The following is an 11,166-nucleotide window of genomic DNA, read 5'->3' as shown; positions in this document are numbered from 1 at the left end:
TCTGCTAAGAAGAAGGTAGTAGCTAGCAGACCTGTACTTCTTTAATTCATCTGTTGTTGAGACACACACAGAGAAGTGTGTTTGTGTGTCTTTTTTTGTGTGTGTGTTATAATTGTGTGTTTCTTTTCATCCCTACAGTCTGTTTAGGTACAAAAACATGATCGTATTTGTCAATGGTTGTGTTTTATTGTGAAAAATTGCTTTTATTTTGAAAATAAACCAGATTTTTTTCATGTATCTTGATGTAATTTCCTGTCAGAATTGGCGCGGACATACAGGAAGTTGGATCCAAGAGGCCAAAATTCCATAGATTTCTACAAATAGGAATTAAACAGTTATTACTCAGTTATTACATTTGTCAGAATAACTATTCTGGCTTGTCTACTTTTTTTCTAACATGTTTTGGTGTTTTATTCTTACATGTTTTTTACTACTAAGTTGATTTTCTTGAGAAAATGAAGTTTGTTTCCTCGTGATAACAAGATAATCAATATTAAAAGAAGGAAATGCAGAGACCTCTACTGTTTTAAGTCTATTTGTTTTGTGGTTAACAAGTAAAACAGCAGAAGAAAACTCCACAAAAGTTGTTTTTAAGTCTATTTTCTTTTATTATTTTACTAGTGCTCCTCAAACGCCTTCAACCCGTCTCATGCACCAGCCCTCCTCCTTTTATTTCCCACAAACCTCCGAACAGGCTGCGCATGATGCGTTCAATTAACTCTGGACATTAACGGACCCAAAAAGCCACTCGGCCCAACTCAGTCGGCTACTACACTTTTGTCCTTTTTATACAATCCTCAGCAAAACAAAGCAGTTTTTCAGAAAAATGACGACACCATTTAATCAATCGATTATATATGGATCAGTGCTGATGGTCGACGTTTTCTCTACTGCTGATGTCCGGAGCTCAGTGAACGCACCATGCAGACACGCTCAGCAGCCCTGAATTCAGTCAATCTGTCAATGTTTGTTCTGGTTTTTGGAGAAATTAAGGGAGGGGCTGGTGCATGAGATCCTTAAAGAGCATAAATCCACTACTAAATAAAAAATAGACTAAAAACAACGTGTTTTCAAACAGGTGAAGTCTCGGTGTCTTTGAAACAAGAAAACAAACTTCGTTTTGTCATTAAAACAAGATAGTGGATCTCGTTATAACGAGTAAACGATAAAAAAGAAAAAGTAGGGCAAGCCGTTTTTGGCTTCCATAGGTAATCCAAATTTTTTCTATGATATTTTTTTTCTGGAAAGTTAGTTATAAACTGACCAATCTAATACCTCAGTAGAAGTGGGCGGTCTCATGTTGAACGTTCTCCGGAGTCTGCTTTCAATTAGTGAGGCGGACATCCAGCAAGCTCACTGCTGATTGGAGAGAATGGTTGCCATGGAAACTTGACCAATCACTGCTGATGACCTCTGGCTTCTTAATGCAAAAAAAGATGACGTGAGCCATTTTATACTGACTCTGTCCAGTTCTCATATACAGTCAATGCTTTATGTTTATGCTCCAGAATCTTCTAATATGTCTGGATTTGAAGAAGGATCCAAAGTTTGTCCACTCGAGTCATAGTCAGCAATATAAATGTTTGACTGCAGCAGAGTGTGACACAAGCAGTTATTGGGTTTGTTGTGCAATCCCTTTTTCATTTAAGCCCAGGGAAGTCGCTCGGCTACAGTGTTTCAGCTTCCTTCTGTTCAATCCGACATGTTTTGTTGCACCAGAACCATCCTGAAAGGTGCTGTTCCGTCCTTAAGAGCGGTACCGACTGTTCATTTGCATGGAGATGTTGACGCTTTCTGCAGGTTACTCTGCAGAACAGCACTGTGACATTTATTTAGACTCGGAACACTTGACCGCAGTCAGACATCAACCGCTAAATGAAAGCAATTGCCTTCTATAATCTCCTTTCTGTAGGCAATTTGCTGGAAGAGTTCATTACAGTGAGATAAAGCTGCACTCCCCATACGTACAACCATCACCCTGAGACACAAGCTAAGCAAGAAATGGTCGTTCAAATGAAAAATCACATGCATAAATAACACATTCTGGTGATATTTCTTTCCTGTTTTACTATAATTTAAAGTACAACAAAAAGAAATCACATTTTTTTGAGATACATCATATATGAAAAATATGAGTTCACATAGCAGTTCCCCTCGGCCACACATTTTCATACGTCTTCATATACTTATAAAAGTAATGACTGTCTGTGTGCTCATTGACTTGCAGTACTTCATACCAATCACTCTTAATGCCGCTGCATCAAACTCCATCACATAATGGACTCCAGGTCTCTATTTCAATCCTATTGGAGCAAAAAATTGAGTGTTCCCGTCAGTCGTCATGCGCTGGAGTCGTCCTAAAGCCATTGCCCCACTGACCAAAAAAAATAAAAAATAAAAACGCCTTAATCCAACAGAGTGTCTCCTTGAGCGGCCGCACTTTGCTCCTGATGTGTTTATTGACGCGAGTGTGACAAATAAGCACATTTAGGGATAATCGGCAAATACATACATGGAACAAGCCCTCAGAGGGGTTAACTAGAGTAGGAAAGCATTTTAAAGGATCTGTGTTTGTTGAAGAAACATGGAAGAAAAACATGTTTTATTTCCATGGGGAAATATTTTAACCTCAAGCCCTGACGAGAAAAAAAAGGAAAAAAGAGTAAAAGTTCCCCTTTCTCTGAGCTTTGCTTCCATATTTCAGTTCAAAATGATAACGTTTGGAGAAATGCACAATAATCAGGCAGAAATATCAATGTATTTATGTAAAAAAAGGCATATAAAATGCAAAAAAATGAACAAGAATAATAACAAAAATAACACAAACCCTCAACCAAAAGAGTTTATCTGACCTGTGCTCCTGAGATGAGGAACTTAGTTTGTCAAATAAAAGTATTAATTTTATTAAAATAAAAAAAAAAGTCATGAATCAACGCAAATTAATTACACTTCGTGAAGCAACAGTCTTCCACTTTGCCTCTGCCATTCAGGCTTCCATTAATTTCTGATAATGCGCTTTTTGTCTCGCATTATCCGACTTATACTATGGTTACTTACAAAAAAAAAAAAATCCATCGGTTTTTCGTAGGGCTGTGTACTTTTACGCTTTAACGATTAACAAACTATAATAAATGCGTTAATATTAATTTTTCCCCTCTTTTACTATGGTTATTTACAAAGAAATAAATATTCAATCAGTTTTTAGGACGTTAATCTTGTATTTTTGGGAGTTTTAATCGCTTTTCAACATGACAAGCGTCGCTCCACTTGCAATATAAAATGCATATAAATGCTGGCCGTCACAATAGCATAACAATAATAATTAAGCAGCAGTTTAGAGAGAAAATTGAAATTTTACTGCTTGTTTTTTGTCCAGGAGATGAAAGAAAACGTTGTTTTAAAGCAGCCTGCGTAGTGATATCGAGCAGTGACCGGAACTTTTTTTTTTTTTTTAAATGGCGGTTTGTCAATATCGTTGTTGTCATTGAATCACAAATGACACTTTTGGGATATCTGAAATAAAGCACTTGATAAATAAAAAAATCGAACTATAAAAATGTAGAAAAAGAATTAGCCTGATTTTGTTCAAAAGTTGCATATTGTCATAAAATTTACTTAGTTAAATATTGCGATTAATCACGATTAATCGCAATATTTATCTTTCATTTAACTATCGCAAAATTTAACTAATCACATCTTTGAGTTGCAATTAATCGTAATTAATCGCAACACAAAAGTGGGATTAATCTGGTTAATTTTTTAATCAGTTTTTATACATTTATTTATTTTTTTAACTTCTTCTCCTTGGATAACTAGTATTTTTGGACTGTTGCTCATCATCAAAATAAATTGCACAAACTTTAAGTGAAAAAGTTTGTTAAATATAATTACTTAATGATATCATATTCTACATATTTACAGTACATGCTCAGAGCACAGGAGATTGTGAATTGAAAGTAAAAACAGCTGTTGATTCTGAGCTGCAGCTTCCTTGTTGGAAGCAGATTTTTTTAGTCAGTTCGACAGAAAAAGGAGAAAAAAAAATGTCTGCAAGAGAACACAAGAGCGATGATGAATGGAGGACGGGAGCGTCTTTCACGTGTAAATGTGTCTGCGTTTGTAGCAGCAGTAAAAAGTCCATAATGGGAGAGTGCTATGATAGGAAGACTTCCTTAGCAAATGATGGAGCGCGTGTGCCAGACACATGCAGGTTACAGATGTACGGACGGGCTGCACAAAACCCTCTTGAAAAACAGGCGCACGCACAATCCTGGCACACAGACTCACACACACATGCAGGGCGCTGCTGCTGCTTCCAGATAAGTCTCTCTCCACACACCACTGTCTTTGTACGGCAGCAGAGCGGAGGGTGAAAGGAGCTGAGAAGAATGAACTTGTGTTAATTTGCTTCAACTGTGAAGACACGACACTCCAAATCTTCCCAGAACATTCCCTCTTTTCCAGACTCCTCTGGTCCCCCTTTTCCCGTTTGTGACCCTCTTGCTTCTCGCTAATGAGCTTTGTGCTAAAAAGTGATATTCCGGCGCTTTTAGCTTTTAGCCGCCGTGCCAGGAATGCTAACTTGCAGCTCTCAAATGGCCTCTGCAAGGTTGGTAATGCCAGATTACTCAGGATTACATCGCCACACACAGGTGCAGATGCACACAATGTGACACACAAGCCAAACACAGGAGAGCACTCACCCCCGACTCAAATTGGTAGTTGTTGCTGGCTCACCCCTCCTCCGAACCGCCGTGTTCTCCTGCAGTCTTTTACCAGTCTAATTGAAGTTTCGCTTCAGGAAGGAATCACTGATGTGCTTTAATAGTGTGAAGGAGCAAATGGCAAATTTGCTATCTGTCTCAAAGAGACACAAAACATGAAAGAGAGGAGTAAAGGCGTGGGAGGAGGGATCGGTGAAGGTGAAGACAGGGGGGAATGTAAAAGAAATGTAAAGAGGAGCTGGAGTCGCTGTGGGAGCACACGGAGGGCAGCAGGTGATGAGTAAACAGACGGCGGGATCTCACGCAGAGAACAGAAGCCTCGTTTTCAAAGATGAAGGGCTACTTTAATTGGGTTTTTGATGCCCATTTAATCCCATTCTCCACATTAATCCTCCATAATGTACACAATCCAAACAAATACACCCACAGGGGAGAAGCAGCTAATGTGAAACACTAAGACAGATAAAGAATGCGTGTGGGGAACCTGTACCAACCTTTGGAGGCGCACCGAGGACATGTCCCAGTCATCACTCTCCCTCTACACACATCAGGGCATTGGAAGGAGTTTCAATCCCCGCTCCAGACGCCTAATGAGACTCTCCCAACTGGAATGCATTGTGCCGCTGCAACTCAATCGCACCACCATTCTATTCTTGAACAAAGCTTTGTATTCATGCAGGAGAGCAACAAGTGGGAGCGTGTCACAATGGCCAGAAATAAATTTCCACCTCAGCGGGGATGCTTTCAGTTCTGCTCATGCCAAATGCTGAAAAACACTGAGAACATCATGTATTTTGTGAAAAAAGAAGTACAAAGTCAATGTGTTGTTATTTGAAAAAAATGAGCATCCAAATCATGAGAGAGAGAAAAAAATTCAATTAAAGGAAATGAGGTACAAAAGGGATTTTCTAGGGAAAAAAATGACAGGAATGTTAAAAATGAATGCACTGAAGTCATTTCTAATAACTGTGTTTTACAGTCGTAATCTCACGTGATTTAACTCCATTTGAAGTCTCAGTTTCTGTCAAACCACTTTTAATCCAAACTTCTCCACTTTTCTGTCATTTATGCAAATGAGAATGTTGCAGAAATCTTGTGGCTAAAGTTGATTATGAAACAATTATTAATGCAGCTTTTAGTGTGACTTCCAGTCATTCTCATAACTAGAAGGTGTCAGGACTCTGCGCTCTGTCTCCCCCTCTGGTCACCGGCGGGAACCATCTCCAGAGTACTGACTGCACTACATCTCCCAGCAACCCCAGCACAGTTCCTGGATGCTGCTCAGCTGCCTCTCATTTGCCAAACACTCAGTGCGAAGTATTGTTTGCACCACCTTGCCTGCATTACTGAGCGTTTCTAATCTTCTGTTTCTGACCCTGTTTTGTATCTCATTGCCTGCTGCCTGCCCTGACCCTTGCCTGGACTCTTGACAACTCCTCTCTCTTCTTTGATGCTCCCATGCTTGTGCTTGACCTCTGCCTGTGTACTTTTAGCTGTGCTTAGTTCCTGTCTGAACAAATAAACCTGTTGCACATGGAACCAGCTGTCTGCCCGTTCGTGACACGAGAAAGCTATTACGTTAATGCTAACCTGTCGGTTTTCATAACAGCTGCCATGACTTCAGTTTTATCTCAGTATATAGTTTTGGTTTGACCATGTCAGTGAAGAAGTGACAACAAATGGAGCAACTTTTGGAAACCCTCATTCTCCACAACAGAATTTGATCTCAATTATTTTGCTATAAAAGATCTGATTGACTTTGTTGTTCACTTTGTCTTTTCTCACTACAGCGGAAGTTTCTTTAGGGTATCCAATATGTTTTTGACAGTTGCTCGCAGCAGAACCGTATGATGTGATTTTGTAAATTTGTCCTATTCCCTACATATTTAATTTTTGTCTGACAGAACTTACACTGCGCTTGACTTTTATCCAAAGTCAATTGGCCGTCAACACTGAATTTGGGCCGGTCGCATGATGTCATCTTCAAGGTAAACCATGTTTGTGCTCTCTTCAAAAATGTCAAAATAAAAAATGTTCTGCTGTGTTACTTTAAATTATATTAAGTTTCCGATTATTTAAACTTCATAAAACGTTTCAGAGTCGTTTATGGATAATAATCGATGCATCTATTAATAGATTTTTTCCCCCCACTCCTAGTTACAATAAATCTGATTTTACTTTTGGCTTGTAATGTTTGTTGTTATTGCACATATTAGACAAAAGAGTATTTTGTCAGGAAGTGTTGGGGCTGGACGCAGATGCAGGGCAGAAAAATAAAATGTCTAATAAAGAAACTGAAGCATTGCAGTAAACCATAACATAACCAAACCAAAGTTCATAATCCTCACAGTACCCCTCCCCAAAAGGGCAGATCCCAGATGCCCAAAAGCAGAACACTTGGGAGGAAGTGGCATGGAGAAACAAAACCACAACATGTCTTGAAAACAGAGCTCCTGCAGCCAGATGGATGTTTTGGGTAACAGAACCCCTCCTCAGGAACAGGCACAAGGAGAAAAAGACAGTACAACCAGGCAATACAACCAAGCCTCAGCAACATGAAGCTTGAAGGATGGCCCCGACAGTCCCCGTCAAGAACGGATTAGGTGGATGTGGCTTGACATGACTTGATATGGCTGCAGATAAACCCTTCTGGCATGACGTGGCATGGAATGACATGGACTGTAGTGGTGTAAACCCTGCCACTGCAGCAAAAAAATCCCCTGCTGGATCCAAGGTGGTCAGGTCGTTCTGTGAGGAAGTGTTGGACCCATATGCAGAAGACCGGGCAAGGTGGCAGAAAAGTAAAATGTTGAATAAACAAACTGAAACACAACAGTAACTTATAACATAACTGAAAAAAATCCACAATCCTGACAGTACCCCTCCCCAAAAGGGCAGATCCCAGATGCCCAAAAGCAAAACAGTTGACAGGACCAAACCAAAGTCCACCATCCTCACATATTTAAAACGAATATTTTTTACTTTGCTGTTATAGATTTTAACACCACACCAAACAATCTTCCCTATTTGGTAGATTTTCTTTAAATAAGTGCCAGTGGGGTAAGAAAAAAGATCTAGTCTCTAAGACATATTTTCTCAAACTAAGATTGTTTTACATTTATAAAACGTTCTTGAAAATATTTTATTTGCAATTTATGAAATTAGACTTTTTTTTAATGAAACAAGGGTCTTTTTACTTTATCAAACTTCAGTTTTTGCAGTGAAAGTTGTACATCAAAAAATCTGAGATGTTTTTTGTGTGTGTTCCTCTAGTGTTCACAGTCTGAGTTCAAACGGACCTTTCAGGGACATCCACTTTAAAAAAAAAATGTAAATTGGTTTCAAACAAATTTCCTTGTTATCTTTTCCACTGTGGAACTGTAAACAATAAAATCGACTTCCTCGGTAATGACCATTTCCAGATTAATGCGCAGCAGGAGTTGCTTTTTTAAAGTTTGCTGCTGATGTCTTGGCATTTTCTCAAGGCACAAATGAACGCCACAGATGGAAAAATGCCAGCAGTTTAGTTTTAGGAGGCATGAGCACATCTGCTGATGATCAAACACGTCTAATCTTTATTTACAGGCTGCAAGAAGACGCCTTTATGACACTCGTATAAATAAGAGCAGACGGAATGCACACATCAGCACAATAGACACGTACAAAACGACACACTTAAGCTGAAAAAAGTTTAAAGTCCCCCTATGACAATTTTATTTATTTAAAAAAATGTTCCCAGAAGCGTTTTAACTATGATTATGAAGTTTTTAACCAAAATTCCACAACCTAACATGTGACAGATACCCACAAACAAAATGATTTCTTATTACATTTGTTCTTTTTATTAAGAAAAATGCCACACATACATGTTAAAAATTAAAAAAATCACAATTTTCAACTTTAAAAGATGCAAAAACACGAAAGTAGAAACCTCAAAAAAGAAAAAGATGGATATTTTGTTTGAATGGACAGTAAAAGGTATAAAAACATAAAGTATGACAGCTTTTTATGCACACAAAAGTGAAATCTTAAATAAAAGTCTATACGTTAAAACTTATTTTGATATAAAAGCCTCTCTAGACTTTATTTAAAACATCATTTATCCCTCTTTAGGTGTTTAAAAATGAGGTCTTGCCTTTTTTTTAAAGAATAACTTCAAGAATATTAAAAACCTGAAGACCTGAGGCCCTGAAGTGGTTCACTGAATAAAAAGAACTCTGAAATCAAGAGGACAAAGAGAATATCAATTCTTAAACTTAGAAAAGGGTCCAAAAATCTTTTTTTTTAGGAGTTATGATCTGCAGTGTCTTTGGCTTTTCCTTGATGCCGGTTGTATTTTTGCACCAGGGAATCTGCATAAAACCAACTTTGCACAAAACTATTTGAGCAGTTTTAATTCCACGTCTTCAAAAGGAAGTGACGGCTGTTATTTTTACAGAATGGCGTGTAAACTGATATGTGAAGTGAGTGGGAGCGCTGGCTGTTTGCCTTGATTGTAGGTGTTGTTGTTGTTGTTCTGGGTGCGGCGTATAATTTTGTTTGCAGAAAAGGCTTTAATGGCTGCCATTTTGAAGCACCTTGTCAGGAACTCCACTTCCCTCAATCATCACTGTAGCTACATAAACCTGAGTGAAAATACATTTGGATATGCTATGCTTTCACCTCGGGGAGTGTGTGTGAAGAGCCATGCAAGTTTAATGCTGCTGTTTCTGCAGCAGAACAAAGCCTGCAGTGTTGGTTTTCATCTGTTCTCGACGTGGAGCCAGTGGAGCATGAGGAGACGGAAGAGAGGTAAAAAAAAAAAAAAAACTTTTTTTTTCTTCTTCTTTTTTCCCTCTTTCGACAACAGCTGTGTCAGATTTATCGGTATAAGGAGCTGCTTTCACACCAGGTCACCCCAGCAGGCTGTAAAATGACTTGTTGAGCCTGGAAATGTGTGTGGGAGAGTGTTAAAGGACAAGGAAAGAGCAGGTCTCTCTGAAACCTTTCCATCAGACCCTGCTCTGAAAGGGGGCATGCAGCTTCACTGGATGCCAAAATCAATGAATGACAGGAAAGGAAGCAGAGACATAAAAAAAACAGATTTTGCATCAGGCTCAAACAAAAATGAAAGAAAGAGAGAGGCCGGACTCCATGGGAACCAGATTTCACTAAGTGGACACAAAGATTTACTGAACGCCCTCCTTTAGGGATGGAAAATTAGATGAAGTGGTATGGAAGTGACTGCTGAATGAATGAAGGGAAGACTGAATGCTGTCCCTCGCTTGAAGCCAAATTAGCGAGCACAGTACATCTCTTTTATGGCACTGGCGCTGTCCGCGGTGCTGAAAAGATGTGGTTACACAACGGGTAATGTTCTTGGACTGCAGGGCGGAAGTAGGAATAAATCTCGGGGGAAAATTGAGATTTCAGCGAGCTATTAGTTTTGTGTGGGCCAAACTGACGGGAACACCGTGGTCTGGGCCCCAGAGGTGCTTAGGAGGCCCCCGCTATCGCCGAAAACAAACGACCTCCATTTATAACACCGTTCAACTGCTAATAAAGCTTCTGTTAATCAGAAAATCAATCTTCTTGAAGTTTCATCAGATTATTTTCCAAAAGCTGAGATTTAAATAAATCAGAATTGTTCATAAAAAGTAAGAAATTTGAAGAAATAAATCTATTGAATCTATTAAAATAGTCAACGACTAATTTAATAGGTGATTAGTCGTTACTTTATATTATATGGAGCAAGAGTGTAGTAAAGTTGAACAAAGTTGTGAGCGTTCAGCACCAAAAAAATGAACGTTTTTCATTACTTGAGTCAGTGAAACCAAAAATGTATTTTTTGTAAAAAATAGATCCTTGTTTCAGATGTCGACCTCATTACGGAGGTTAGGAATATACTTTCTATCAAACTCATTTTGACCCTTTATATATAAAACTGATGTTAAATTGTTATGTCATCTTGAGGGGCGGGGCACCTGTGGATGGTGTAGGGTCAAAGGTCACCTGTCAAAACGAGTTTGATGGAAAGTATATTCCTTATCTCTCTCATTTCATTTAATCCTGTGTTAATCCCAGAAACTAATGAAAAACAGAGGCTGCATTATTGATAAAAAGGTTTAATAAACTTTTAATTGTCTTTATATTTAGTTAGTTTAAAGTTTATGATGGTTAAGATGTGCGCTTTACATCCAGTTTGTGCACGACCCGATTAGTTGACTAATCAGAAAAACTACAACTACGACTACTAAAATAATCGTTTGTGGCAGCACTAATTTATGAAAATTTGTAGTTTTTGTTTCTTTTTCCAAAAGCTGAGATTTAATTTAATTGGAATTGTTTATAAAAATAAGAAATTTTAAGAAAAAATCTATTTCTAACAGGGCTGCCACGATTAGTCGACTAATTGACGACTAATCGACTATTAAAATAGTCGATAACTAATTTACTAGTCGAT

This window comes from Oryzias melastigma, linkage group LG22 (genome assembly GCF_002922805.2).
Source record: "Oryzias melastigma strain HK-1 linkage group LG22, ASM292280v2, whole genome shotgun sequence".
Lineage (NCBI taxonomy): Eukaryota > Metazoa > Chordata > Actinopteri > Beloniformes > Adrianichthyidae > Oryzias > Oryzias melastigma.
Note: the sequence above shows the minus strand (reverse complement) of the source record.